A 13,181-nucleotide genomic window follows, 5' to 3' on the forward strand; every position below is an offset into this window, starting at 1 on the left:
ACCGAAAACCTATAAAGTGTCATAACTAAGCCATAAATAAAGATATTAAAATGAAATTTGGCACAAAGGATCGCATTAGGGAGGGGCATATGTGGACGTAATTTTTTTTGGAAAAGTGGGCGTGGCCCCGCCCCCTACTAACTTTTTTGTACATATCTCGAAAACTACCACAGCTATGTCAACCAAACTGTATGGAGTCGTTTCTTTTAGGCATTTCCATATATAGTTCAAAAATAGAAGAAATCGGATAATAACCACGCCCACCTCCCATACAAAGGTTCTGTTGAAAATCACTAAAAGTGCATTAACCAACTAACAAAAAACGTCAGAAACACTAAATTTTACGGAAGAAATGTCAGAAAGAAGCTGCGTCCAGGCTTTTTTTAAAAATTGAAAGTGGGCATGGAAGCACTTGACCGATTTCAATGAAATTCGGTATATAATATTTTCTTAACACCCTGATGACATGTACCAAATATGGGTGAAATCGGTTCACARCCATGTCTGAAATCTCGATTATCACTTTATCATGCGAGAGTATAAAATGTTCGGTGACACCCGAACTTAGCCCTTCCTTACTTGTTGTATATTAATCTTGCCATAGATAAAGAAAACGACAGGGACGCTATAAAATGTTTATCAAAATTAACAGCGTGACGAGTGAGTCGATTGAGTCATGACCTGTTTCCTGTGTGGAGCGATTCCTGTGGGAATCGATTAAAATTTTTTTTTCTCTCCAAGAACTGCTTAGTTGTCGGAATCACTGATATCGGACCACTATTGCATATATCTGCCCTACTGAAATTCAGTTCTTGCATAGCGAAGTTTTGTACTTATCGAAATATCTTAACTAAATTTCGCATGCATTATTGTCCAAGGCAATCCTTTAACCTCCGAATATGTGATTCAATTTGATCCGTTATAGGTGCCCTATAACTGTCTCATAAGAATCAAGTTCTTGTATGGAAAAGTTGTTTACTTGGGAAAGCTATTTCAGCGTGTTGCGTAATGTTTTTTTTTTTATATTTTTATTTTATTTTATTTTTTTAAACAGACCGGATCTAAGCATGTACTAACCGATTGTGAAACGTATTTTTTTTTTGTTGCAATTGCTCAGATCTCGAAACACTATATATATATGATTATATTAAAGCATTATAAAATAGRCACCAGTACAACAAGTGCTTAGCACGGGCTGCCAGAAAATCCCCCAGCTGAGTTGGTTGAGTACAATTTTCGCCGATGYTAAATATGTGAAGCTGCATGCAGTCTAAACATGCCAATAATCTATTAGCGAGCTTCACCGAAATGCTGTTAGCGCCAAATACAAATGTCAAAGCTAGTCAATCTAGCACCCACACATTGTCTAAGAACGTCTTCGATGCGCACTACGAGTTGCCGGGGTAAGACTAAGTGAGACTATACAGAGGGGCACGCGTGTATAGCTCACCAGCTAGTTAGTAGGTAAGTTAGCCATGCTTTGACTTTGAAYGGGGATTACCCGAAACGCAAAGCACCATTGCAAATTGCTTTAATGCGTTGTCATTAGTTGCTTTGAGTGTTAGCATGTTTTCTCCCAACCRTTGACCAAATTTAATTTCTTCAATCGGGTGCACTTCAACTTCTATTTGTGAGTTTTCGCTTGCTAATGACGCGGAAATGCAACGTTGKGCAAATTACGCTGTATTAATGAAAAGCTCAAGTTAATGATGTGGAAATAATTTCACATTCCGCAGTAATTCGCATAATTAACTCATATTGTTRATTAACTTCTATGCAAATAAGTAAGTAAATGCCACAAAGGTATTAGTTGGGAAATTATTGAGAAGCTATTATTTGCTTCGATTTTCAATTGACACCAGACAAAAATGCCCACATTTTTATTTCCACAAAGTGTCTGAAAAACAAGAAATCAGTTACAAGGCAATTGCCGTAAACCAAAAACTGAGCGTTCTTAAAGCATTGTTGGGAGGTTTCTAAGGTCAGTAGATCACTTTATATTGAACACTTAATTTATACAAAAAAATTTTTTTTATGAAATAAATTGAAAGCTAGTTTCAGATCTTATATAGCGCAGCCAAAGTGAACAGGTTCCACAGCCCATACCAGATCTTGATGCTCTTCAAAGTATTTCTTGCGCCAAAACAATGCTCGTACAAGTACTTAATTGTTCRCAAATATTTGCTCATTTTCAACTTATCGATAATTGCAAAGGGGATTTTTGGTTGTTATTTATTTTGGTTAATATAACAACTGCTGAAAATAGTTTAATTTTAACATATTATTTATACTTATAAGCGACGCTTTTTTGGGTTTCCTTTGTCCATTTGCTTGTTTACATAAAAAACTGTCTTCGATTGTTTAGCTTGCTATCTCTGCCTAACTTTTTGGTCAAAAAATTTACATGTTGAAGCAACAACATATTCATTGATAGTTGTTGAGTTGAATTCGGTACATGTGAGTAAGCAGCTATCTCATCAACGCTCATAATTTTTTGAMTAACTGTAGTAGTATGTTCGATTCGCAAATGAATTTTTTCGAAAAGGAAGAAGTCGCACAGTGCCATATCAGGTGAATACGGGGCGTGGTTATTGGTTAAAATGGGATTTTTTTGTCTTTAATGATGTCCGTCGAATGTTGGATTCTGAGCAATTTTTAGTTGTCAGTGAATTTGAGTGGAAGAAACCGTGCACACACCTTTCGTAAGCCCAAATGTTCGGTCAGAATGCGATAAATCGATGTTTTGGAATGATGTTTCCAAGAATTTCAATGATGATTTCGGCAAATTTTTGATGAATTCACACACGTTTCGATTCAATTTCCGATGATCACAGTTTTTTCTCACATGTTGATCGCCATTTATGTCCTGACGATCACTTTGAAAACGTTGAAACCACTCGTACACTCTTCTATGGGACAGTCAATCATCGCCATAAACTTGTTTCATCAATTGAAATGTTTCGGTAAAAGTTTTACCAATTTTAAAACAAAATTTAATGTTGTCTCTTTGTACGAAGCTTAGTTTCGCATCGATTACACAACATGCTGACACTTAAAACGCAATGATTCCACTTACSAATCAATGAAATGTCACGAAATTCTCACTASACAATCGATAAAGACAGTAGATTCTAATGCACCAGTCGACATATAGATGGCGCCACCAGGGGCCGCTAAAYTCAAAGAGTCCTGTTTACTTTGGAACACACCTTGTAGATGTAGGTTAAAAGAAACTTGATGTGTTGTTGTAAGAGTATTATAATTTTATGCGAAAACAATAAAAATCCTAAATTAACGACGCCTAAACGAGGAATCAGTAAAACTATTCTAATCAAACCAAATTATTTGTAATAAATTCCAAAAATAATGGGGCGTCTGGGTTTTGTTAAGCTTAGGTCGAACAGACCTGAGAAACTCCTATTACTGCAATATAAAGAAGTGAATTGACATTGTTAACAATACCCATCAAATTAGACCAAAAAGAATAGYAAAGTTACATATCGTCACCTGAAATGCAAAATATGCGAGATGCAGGGGGTGATACGAGTAAGTACCACTACTTTTTTAATAGCCTTTTTTGACAGATCCCGCGTGAGTCGTGTAATACTGTCACGTCATTTTTGTTCAGTATTGTTTGGCATTTCATAATGGAAAGACTTACAGCTGAACAACGTTTATAAATCGTTCCACTTTCGCGCGCTTCGCTCAACTTATGGTCAACATAATCGGCTTACTGAGCGTACTATTCGTAACATGCATCATCCAACTTGAGATCCAGCASTCATTATTGGATAATATGCGACCGAATAGGCCACGTACAGCACGTAGTGAAAAAAATCTTACAGACGTACCTCAGAGTATACACGAAGACCGTGGAGAGTCGAAAGACTTGACTCATTTTAGGTCGAAATCTTTAATTGAAACCATACAAGATACAGCATGTGCARGAACTGAAGCCGCTCGACTTTCCGAATAGACATCGCTTCGCTCTATGGGCTCTTGAAAAGTTCCAAGAAGATMCGACGTTTTTGAGCATCGATGAGACCCGTTTCTGCCTCAGTGGGTATGTAAGCAAACAAAATTGCCGCACTTGAGACGAAGAGCAACTTGAAGAGATTCTAGAGYTGAMMTTTCGTCCAGAAAAAACAACGCTTTGGTGTGGTTTGTRRGCCGGTGGAATCATCSGTCCATATTTCTTCAAAATGATGCCGGTGTGAACGTAACCGTCAATGGCGACCGTTATCGCRCATATTATTTAAACTCGTGATCTCRGCGATATATGGTTTCAACCATACGGAGACACTTCCCACATAGAGTGAACACTTCGATCATCAGATAATTTCACTTTTTGGGCTGGTRAATTGGCCACCACGATAGTGTGATATTACAGCGTTARACTTTTTACTGTAGGGATATGTAAAGTCTAAAGTCTATGCGGACAATCGCGCTTCGATTCAGGTCTTGGAACAAAAGGTGTTGACCACAGGCTACTTACAAGCTCATCCAAAATTAAATGTGAATACTTGCTTCATTTTTAAATTACTTTGTTTTATTCTTTTAACAAGGAGGCGTTTCTTCCTAAGATCCTATTATCCTTGAACGTATTATCTTGTTAAAGTTTTGCATTTTTTGATTTACTTTTTTTTTTTTTTAATTTTCCACCATTAAAGAGTTAAGCAAATGAGGATTATAATAGATAATATTCAATCGAAATGTATTAATTTTATTTGAACATCRTTTTATATATATTTTTAAACAAAAACCTTATTCACACGCATTTAAGTGGCTAACCGTGTGTGAATAATTTGTGAAGAAAGTCACAGAGTTCTCGGAATTCTGYTGTTTACTGCCCTCGATGTAGATACTGAAAAGAAAAATCCCCCTTGAAAAAAAAATAATAATAATAAATAATTGGCAAAGCCATGTGTGGCAGCTTATAAATAAGAAAAAATGTCGTTTAAACTATTCAGTTGTTATTGGCAGCTAAGAAAATGTTCACAAATAGAAGCTTTCGCAAATCCGTTACTATTTCATTTTGTTTCACATTTTATTAAAAGCTAGTCTGCTAATGAATACCTTTCGCATGATACGAGTATGAATTAAAGGCAGAGATTAAAACCCTTTATTAAATTATGCTTTCCAGCTTTTATTTCCCTGCAATATGCTAATCTCTTAAAGCTTTTCGAAGTTCATAATCTTGATAATAAACAATGTTGCAATACTCAAACAAAATGRAACGCACTGTGTAGCCGTAAGTTGAGATAATCATATTGAAAGCCACTCGCGTGGCCTCAAAATCCTTTTATCTGTTTATATCAGTTAATCATTTTCTTTCGACCTTCATTCTTATACTTAACTGGCAGTAAACCTCATTTTGTACGCCCTTGCAACAAAAACATTTGCTGTTTCGTGTTTTTCGTTTAACCCTTATCATTYGCTGTTCGCTATTTACCGCTTTGTATTTTCTCCTCTTGTCGCTTTTCTTTTTAATTACAGCCGTCAGGGCTAACGTTTTGTTCATTCGTTTATGGCGAGCTCCTTTCGTGGTCTCCTTCAAGTTGTTGGCCACCAGCTGTGCGTTGACTGTGACACAGAGCCGGCTAAAGGGACAAAAGGCGTACAAAATAGCGCCGCAACCAAATTAAGTTGGTGCCAAAAAAAAAAAAAAAGTGAAATTTTTCGACTCACAAAACACAAACTTTTCACGCTGACATATTCGCCGCTTGTGCAACGTCAAGCGTGACCTCCTGTCGATACCCTGTTAACACATATTGCAACGGAGCTAGGAGTGAGCGCAAGTTCCCCCATATACTGTGTTAGATATTCGAGTTATAGTAAAGTGATGTTGTTGTTGTGCTTATAGCGTAATACAGTGGAATTCCTTAAACGAAGCAATAGACACGCAATTAATATTTTCGTGTGATATTGAGTTGAGAAGACCCACATAAAGTGAGGAGTGTTGCTCCCTCTTTTACTAGCCGTAGTCGAATAATCTGTCGCCTTTCAGTTATTAAAACAACCAGCATAATTTGGTCTGCAAATTTTCYCGGCGTCAAATGGCATTAAAAGGAATTAAAAGACGCACATACACACAAATATATCAATAATTATATAGCGAAATATTCAATGTATTTCATTTGTCCCAAAWTATGTAGCGTTAACTCGTTGTCATCGCCGCCTCAAGTTGTCATCCAAGTAACCAGACCAGTTTGTCAAAGTCGCGCAAGCTGACTTGCTTCCTACGGCTGGGCGGGCGGCGAACGTGTCAAACAGCAACACGCTTGGCGACGATTTGGGGTAGTTACCAAAACTTTTTCGCTTGCTGAATATAATATATATATAWTTATACTCTCGCAACAAAGTTGCTAAAGAGAGTATTATAGTTTTGTTCACATAACGGTTGTTTGTAAGTCCTAAAACTAAAAGAGTCAGATATAGGGTTATATATACCAAAGTGATCAGGGTGACGAGTAGAGTTGAAATCCGGATGTCCGTCTGTCCGTCCGTCCGTGCAAGCTGTAACTTGAGTAAAAATTGAGATATCATGATGAAACTTGGTACACGTACTTCCTGGCTCCATAAGAAGGTTAAATTCGAAGATGGGCAAAATCGGCCCACTGCCACGCCCACAAAATGGCGGAAACCGAAAACCCTATAAAGTGTTATAACTAAGCCATAAATAAAGATATTAAAATGAAATTTGGCACAAAGCATTGCATTAGGGAGGGGCATATTTGGACGTAATTTTTTTTGGAAAAGTAGGCGTGGCCCCGCTCCCTACTAACTTTTTTGTACATATCTCGAAAACTACTATAGCTATGCCAACGAAACTCTACAGAGTTGTTTCATTCAGGCATTTCCATATACGGTTCTAAAATGGAAGAAATCGGATAATAACCACGCCCACCTCCCATACAAAGGTTATGTTGAAAATCACTGAAAGTGCGTTAACCGACCAACAAAAAACGTCAGAAACACTAAATTTTACGGAAGAAATGCCAGAAAGAATCTGCGTCCAGGCTTTTTTTAAAAATTGAAAATGGGCGTGGCGTCGCCCACTTATGGACCAAAAACCATATCTCAGGAACTACTCAACCGATTTCAATGACATTCGGTACATAATAGTTTCTTAACACCCTGATGACATGTACGAAATATGGGTGAAATCGGTTCACAACCACGCCTTCTTCCAATATAACGCTATTTTGAATTCCATCTGATGCCTTCTCTGTATAATATATACATTAGGAACCAATGATGATAGCGGAATAAAACTTTTCACAAATACGGTATTTGATGCGAGAGTATAAAATGTTCGGTGACACCGAACTTAGCCTTCCTTACTTGTTATATATGTATATATGTTTTTTTTCTGTTTTCTTTTTTGCTTAATAACTTTTAGTTTTTGTGTCCTTTTTTCTGTTTTCTTTTTTGCTTAATAACTTTTAGTTTTTGTGTCCTTTATTCGGCTCATTTATATATTACGGTCGGACGTTGGAGAAGTATTAACTACTTGTAAGTGGTTGCGTGCATAATTCTTATAGAATTGGAATGTATGTATGTATGTATGTATGCGTGAAAGTTTTCATTTATGGCCTGTAAAGTTGACACTTGACCTTCAACGTTGCCTTACTTTCGGACCGCCTCCAGCCATTCTTCGATTCAATCATACGTTTCGCTTAAAAGTTCCATAATGCCGCTTAAAATGACAAAAGTTTCGAACTACCACTCTGCGCTAAATGAAACACCATTTAKGGCGCCCATATTTTATGACATTGACGCATTTAAAGTGTAAAGTAATTGAAATTGTTCTCACATCAACAAAAGTCATCAAATTACTTCTAAACTGCAATGAGCAAATTTCTGCWCAACTTATGTCGTCTTAAGTCTGCACACTTAATCAATGTTTGTGTTGAAAAGTCGGTGGCCGACATGATAATTAAAAAGTCATAGGCGAAGTTCAAAGTACTTTRTCTGCAACCATTCTTCAAAATTTATATTTCCAGTATTGAATTTGCACGTTTAATGAGTACCTTCTTTTGAACGCCCATCTATTCGTACAATGTCGAAAAGCCTTCACATAGAAAATGGCAATCAATTCACACAATTTTCTCACTGCACAGTTTTTAATAGAGAAATTCTGGAAATTTCCTACTCTTTGCTGGCTTTTCAATTTTCGTCCGCGTCGCCTTGTTTGAGAGTTTGTCATTTTACTTTGCCAGTTTCATTTCTTTGTTTGTTTTATTGTTGTTTAAGGCGTGCTATTCAACGGATATGAGGAATTATTTGGAAACACAAATGAATGTCAAAAAGAAATTGCAATCAACTCGTAAGCGCTCGCCCTCCAAACTAGAGAAACCCTTTTGCTGCACACATCAATTTATATGYACACACATACATACGTATGCAGCAATGCCTAAGTATGTGTATATTACACATCACTCTAAAAGTACGTAAATTGCTTTGGCTGTGCGTGTTTCTACCCCATTGAACTTGCCACGCGCCGCAGTTATTTTAAGGAGATGAGAATGTTTTGACTTTTTGTTGAATTTTAAAGAAGCCTGATTTGTAAAAGTGCCATTTTTCATCATTTTGCTGGGAAACTTTTTCGATTAGTTTGATTTTCATGGAGAAAGCTTTATGGTATAGTTATATGAGGCTAATAGCTACAATTGTAGGTGTATACCCAGAGGTAAGTTACATATATGTGGATCTCAATCCCTTTATATAGTTACTTTTCATGTTGAATTTATTTATCTATATATAGAGATCCCCAATGTTAATGTGCTTAACATATAATACCCACTCTGCTAAGAATGTTAATAAGATATCGTATGTTAAGCTAGGGTATAAATAATGATGTTACGTTAGACTAAGAGAGAATTAAAACAAAAAGGAATTACTTAGCGGTTTGACGCTTCGTCTTAAACTTAAAYAAATAAATAAATAACAAATGTACTATTAAATAAAAAGGTGGTTTATTATTTTGGCAGGTTTTACTGGCCTTAAAATTAAAATATAACACTGAACGTCGGGTTTCAACCGGGTTAGGGAAAAATATAACTGGTACATATGTATGTATTTATGTATAAGGTGAACTGTTTCCAGGCTCCCTACTTCTTGCGATGACTCCTCTTTGCATCGAAGCGAGATTGTTCGCATAGACTTTAGACTTTACATATTCGCACAGCAATAAGTCTAWTAGTATCATATCGCACAATCTTGATGGCCAATTCACTGACACAAAACGTGAAATTATCTGCTCACCGAAGTGTTCTCTAAATAGACCCATTGACTAATGCGAAACCACCTTGCTGAAACCAAATGTCACCGAGAACACGAGCTTTAATTTCAGGCACCAAAACGGTCACCATTGACGGTTACGTTTTCACAGGCAGCATATTGGAAGAAATATGGACCGATGATTCCACCGACCCACAAACTACACCAAACCATTGTTTTTTCTGAATCAAATGGCAGCTCTTGATTCTTTCTAGGTTCCGTTTTGTCCCAAATGCGGAAATTTTGCTTCTTACATATCCATTGAGCCAGAAATAGGTCGCATGGCAGRAAAAAATTTGGCTCGAAAACGTCGGATATTCGTGGAACTTTTCAAGAGCCCACAAAGCGAAGCGATATTACTTGGGTAGATCGAGCGGCTTCRGTTTTTKCACAAGCTGTATTTTGTACGCTYTYAATTTAATATTTCGTCCTAAAATGTGCCAAGTTGTTCCATTCGATCGGCGCCGAATCGACTCCCAAGGTCTTTGTGTATGTTGACCATAAATGAGCGAGAGCCTCAGGTGTGCCTTAATGTGTGTGAAGTGTTTATCGAGGCTTGCATATTTCAGCTATCTTTCTAATCCAAAACTTGCTTTAAAAGTGATTTTTTCGCTTTCTTTGTGTTAACCTTAGATATTTTATTTATTTTTAAATTTCTCTGCCACAGGCTACACACATACACACACACAATTACATAATGGCGAAGAAGCTTCTTTAATATAAMTTTTAATTTATTCCCTGTATTCAAAGAAATATTTGATTGATTCGTTTTTGTTATGCGTAAGTTAGACTCTTGTATTTTGTTTTCTCTGAGAATTTTCATTTTTCACAACTGAAAGCCTTTACYTGTCATATACATATGCAAATATTGTGAAATTCCACCAATTTGAAAATGAAAGTACATTGGATTGAGCCTTCGCTTTTGCCTTCAAACTGCTGCGATGATCCTGTTGCACATTGTGCTTTCTTGCTGCTCGTATTACACTTGCAAATTGCTGTGCTACACATATTTGGTTGTTGTTGTTATAGCACTTTGCTATTATAGTGAGTTTGGTTTTTGATTTCAACTTGCACTAAGGCACTTTGTTGGCACATTTGCGGTAACTGCTGTCACTTTTATGAACTACGGCAAGCCAGTTAGCAGCCTTATGTCGTCTTCCTTCAATTTATTCTTAARTTTCTTGCAAGCATACTGATTCGTACAATGTGTGGGTGTGTGTGTGTGTGTGTGACAGAGTTGCCATCAAGTCTAGCATGTGCATTTAATGCATGTGTGTAAGTTATGTATACGTGGATCTTTTATCCAAACTTTGTGGCAACTTCGCCTTGCCGCCTCTTAATATGTGTGTGTTCGCGCATAACGTTTCATTACATTATCTCTGCCCATAACGAAGTTCTCATAACTGAATTTGTATTTGTAGATTACTTAGCACTGGATCTCACATAGCTAACTGCGGTTGAAGGGACGAATTCAAGTGACAAAACAGAGCTGTGTCAGTCTGTGAGAAAAGTAAAGTTATAAACAAGCTGCGAAAAAAAAAATCCATGCAACTTAGTAATTTTATTGCGTGGTTTATATATTATGTGCATATGTGTGTGCCTCTAGAAAATATATTTCAATGCTTTTGTATAAATGTGTGAGAGTGTGCGTAATCACCAAATATGCTGTCGTGGAAAACCACTCAAGTGGCGCCTGGCAGCACACTATAAAATGCTTGCATGCTATATTTTTGTACAAGGTGTGTCCAAAAAAGAACCGAACTTTAAATCTTATTTATTGAGCAGCATTAAAATATACATTCGTTCTCTTTTAAACGCCCCTACCTTCATATAAGACGGTTGATGACTGTTAAAGTTACGGCTATTTCAATGAAAGATAAAGTTTACAATTTTTTATTTCCATATTTCACTTATACAAAGAGAAAATATAAAATTTTGTGATAAACTTAAGGCAAAGTTATCGATTTTTCGATAAAAAAAACTCATATCTCTCATCAACCACGCTCCAAATTCGATTCATCTGATTTATCACCATGTTACTATTTTCCTTCTCCCAATCTCAAGCGCCAACTCACCCTTCTGGCAGAATTATTCAGGAAAGATTTCCATAATTTACATAGCAAAATCTTTGGTTGCACATTCCAAACGTTATTTTGAGTCTAATGGAACCTATATATGTGACCTGGTCTACGAAAAGSGAGCTARCGTRCGAAAACTAGWTTTCTGGSAATCAGCTGTTAAAAAAAAAGCATCTCATCTTCCATCCCAATCAACTAAAAAGTGAAAATTGATTTTTTGACACCCAAGCCCCYTTTCCGTAGACCAGGTCACATATATTGAATAAAAAATAAGTAAAATAAATATTTTTTATTTTTGTAACTAAGCATTTTATATTCTTGCAACTAGTTAGACTCAAAGCAGGGGAAACACGTTTAGACGTGGAAAACTTTACATGAAATTAGGTTAAATTTTTACTACATTTTTTCCATTTCAGGCACAAAGCTGCACCGTTATTAGAATATCACGCTCAACCACTTTTACTAAGATTACCCAAATTTTGGCCGATATATGCGGTATAAAGGCAGCCGAAAGTTTGAAAACATTTTTTTCCGTTCTTTTGCCATTTCTCTACAGTAAGGTTTGTCATTTCTTCATGGAAAGATATACGATCCGACCACGAGTCGAAATTATTAAAATTTAGCACAAATATTTGGAGGCCTCAACTTTAAGACCGATACGTACAATTTATATAACGATCATAAATCGCCCTGTCAGATCAACAATTGAGCGTCTGGTAGAAAAATTTGAATCCACAATTASACTACAAAATATTCTCGTGCCAGTGAGACAAAGAAGTGCCCGCAGTGTCAAGAATCTYGCTGCCGCTTCAGGAGGACCCAAATCAGTCTCTCACACGTCGTTCTCAAGCATTAGGCATCTCTGTCACGTCGTTGCGACGAATTTTGTGAAAAGATCTTGGCCTGCATCCTTAAAAGATCAAATTGATGCAAGAACTGAAGTCGCTTCACCGCCAAAGTTGTCGTATGTTCGTAAATTTCGYTGAGCAACGAAGCTCAAAAATGATCCGKATTTTCATCGAAAAATAATCTTCAGAGATGAGACTCATTTCTGGCTGAATAACTTCGTYAATGAGCAAAATATGCGTTATTCAGGTCAGGCAGGGATTCACACGTACTCCATGAGTCACCATTGCATCCGTGGTGTCAKTAAGCCGTACTTTTTCCGTGATGATGAAGATATGGACTTAWACAATATGTGTTCCAATAGCGCAGCGAAGTTTGGTAAATGTATTATCTCACGTAATGATCCAGTCAACTTTGTGAAATTCAGCAGTATCGACCGATTTATGCTTGAAAACAGGCGAAAATTGGGTTCAGCGCCTGGACTTCTGCTRGKGTGCCCGAGGTAGCCATGCAAAARAAATCKGAATAAAGAATTTCWTTGATATGCCAAACCATTTTGTATTTACTTTTGYAGTGCTCTTATTGAAAAAACCCCATTACTAGGTATATGGAGSGCTAAGGGAACTACTGACCCGATTCAACTCGTTTTAGACGTGCACAATTATCAGGAAATAATTCTCTGCATTTCAATTATATATCTCACACATCATATTTTCGGTGAAAAGTCAACAATAGGCACTGGGGTCCGCAGCTTCAGTTCCAGTGGGCTGGAACCATTATGATCCGATTTTGACAATTTTTAGACTAAGATGACTTACCTCAAAATCTTTTTTGGAACGTGGTTATGGCCACTGATAAAAAGGTTTAGCTAGCAAGTGGATCTTATTGCGATCTCCTGTACCAAATTACAGTCTTGTGTCTTAATAACGGGTTAGTTATGAAATTTTTTTAGATTTTGTGGGCGTGGCAGTGGTC

The sequence above is a fragment of the Bactrocera latifrons genome, unplaced genomic scaffold, assembly GCF_001853355.1.
Source record: "Bactrocera latifrons isolate USDA-ARS-PBARC rearing strain unplaced genomic scaffold, ASM185335v1 scaffold_621, whole genome shotgun sequence".
In the NCBI taxonomy this organism is placed as follows: Eukaryota; Metazoa; Arthropoda; class Insecta; order Diptera; family Tephritidae; genus Bactrocera; species Bactrocera latifrons.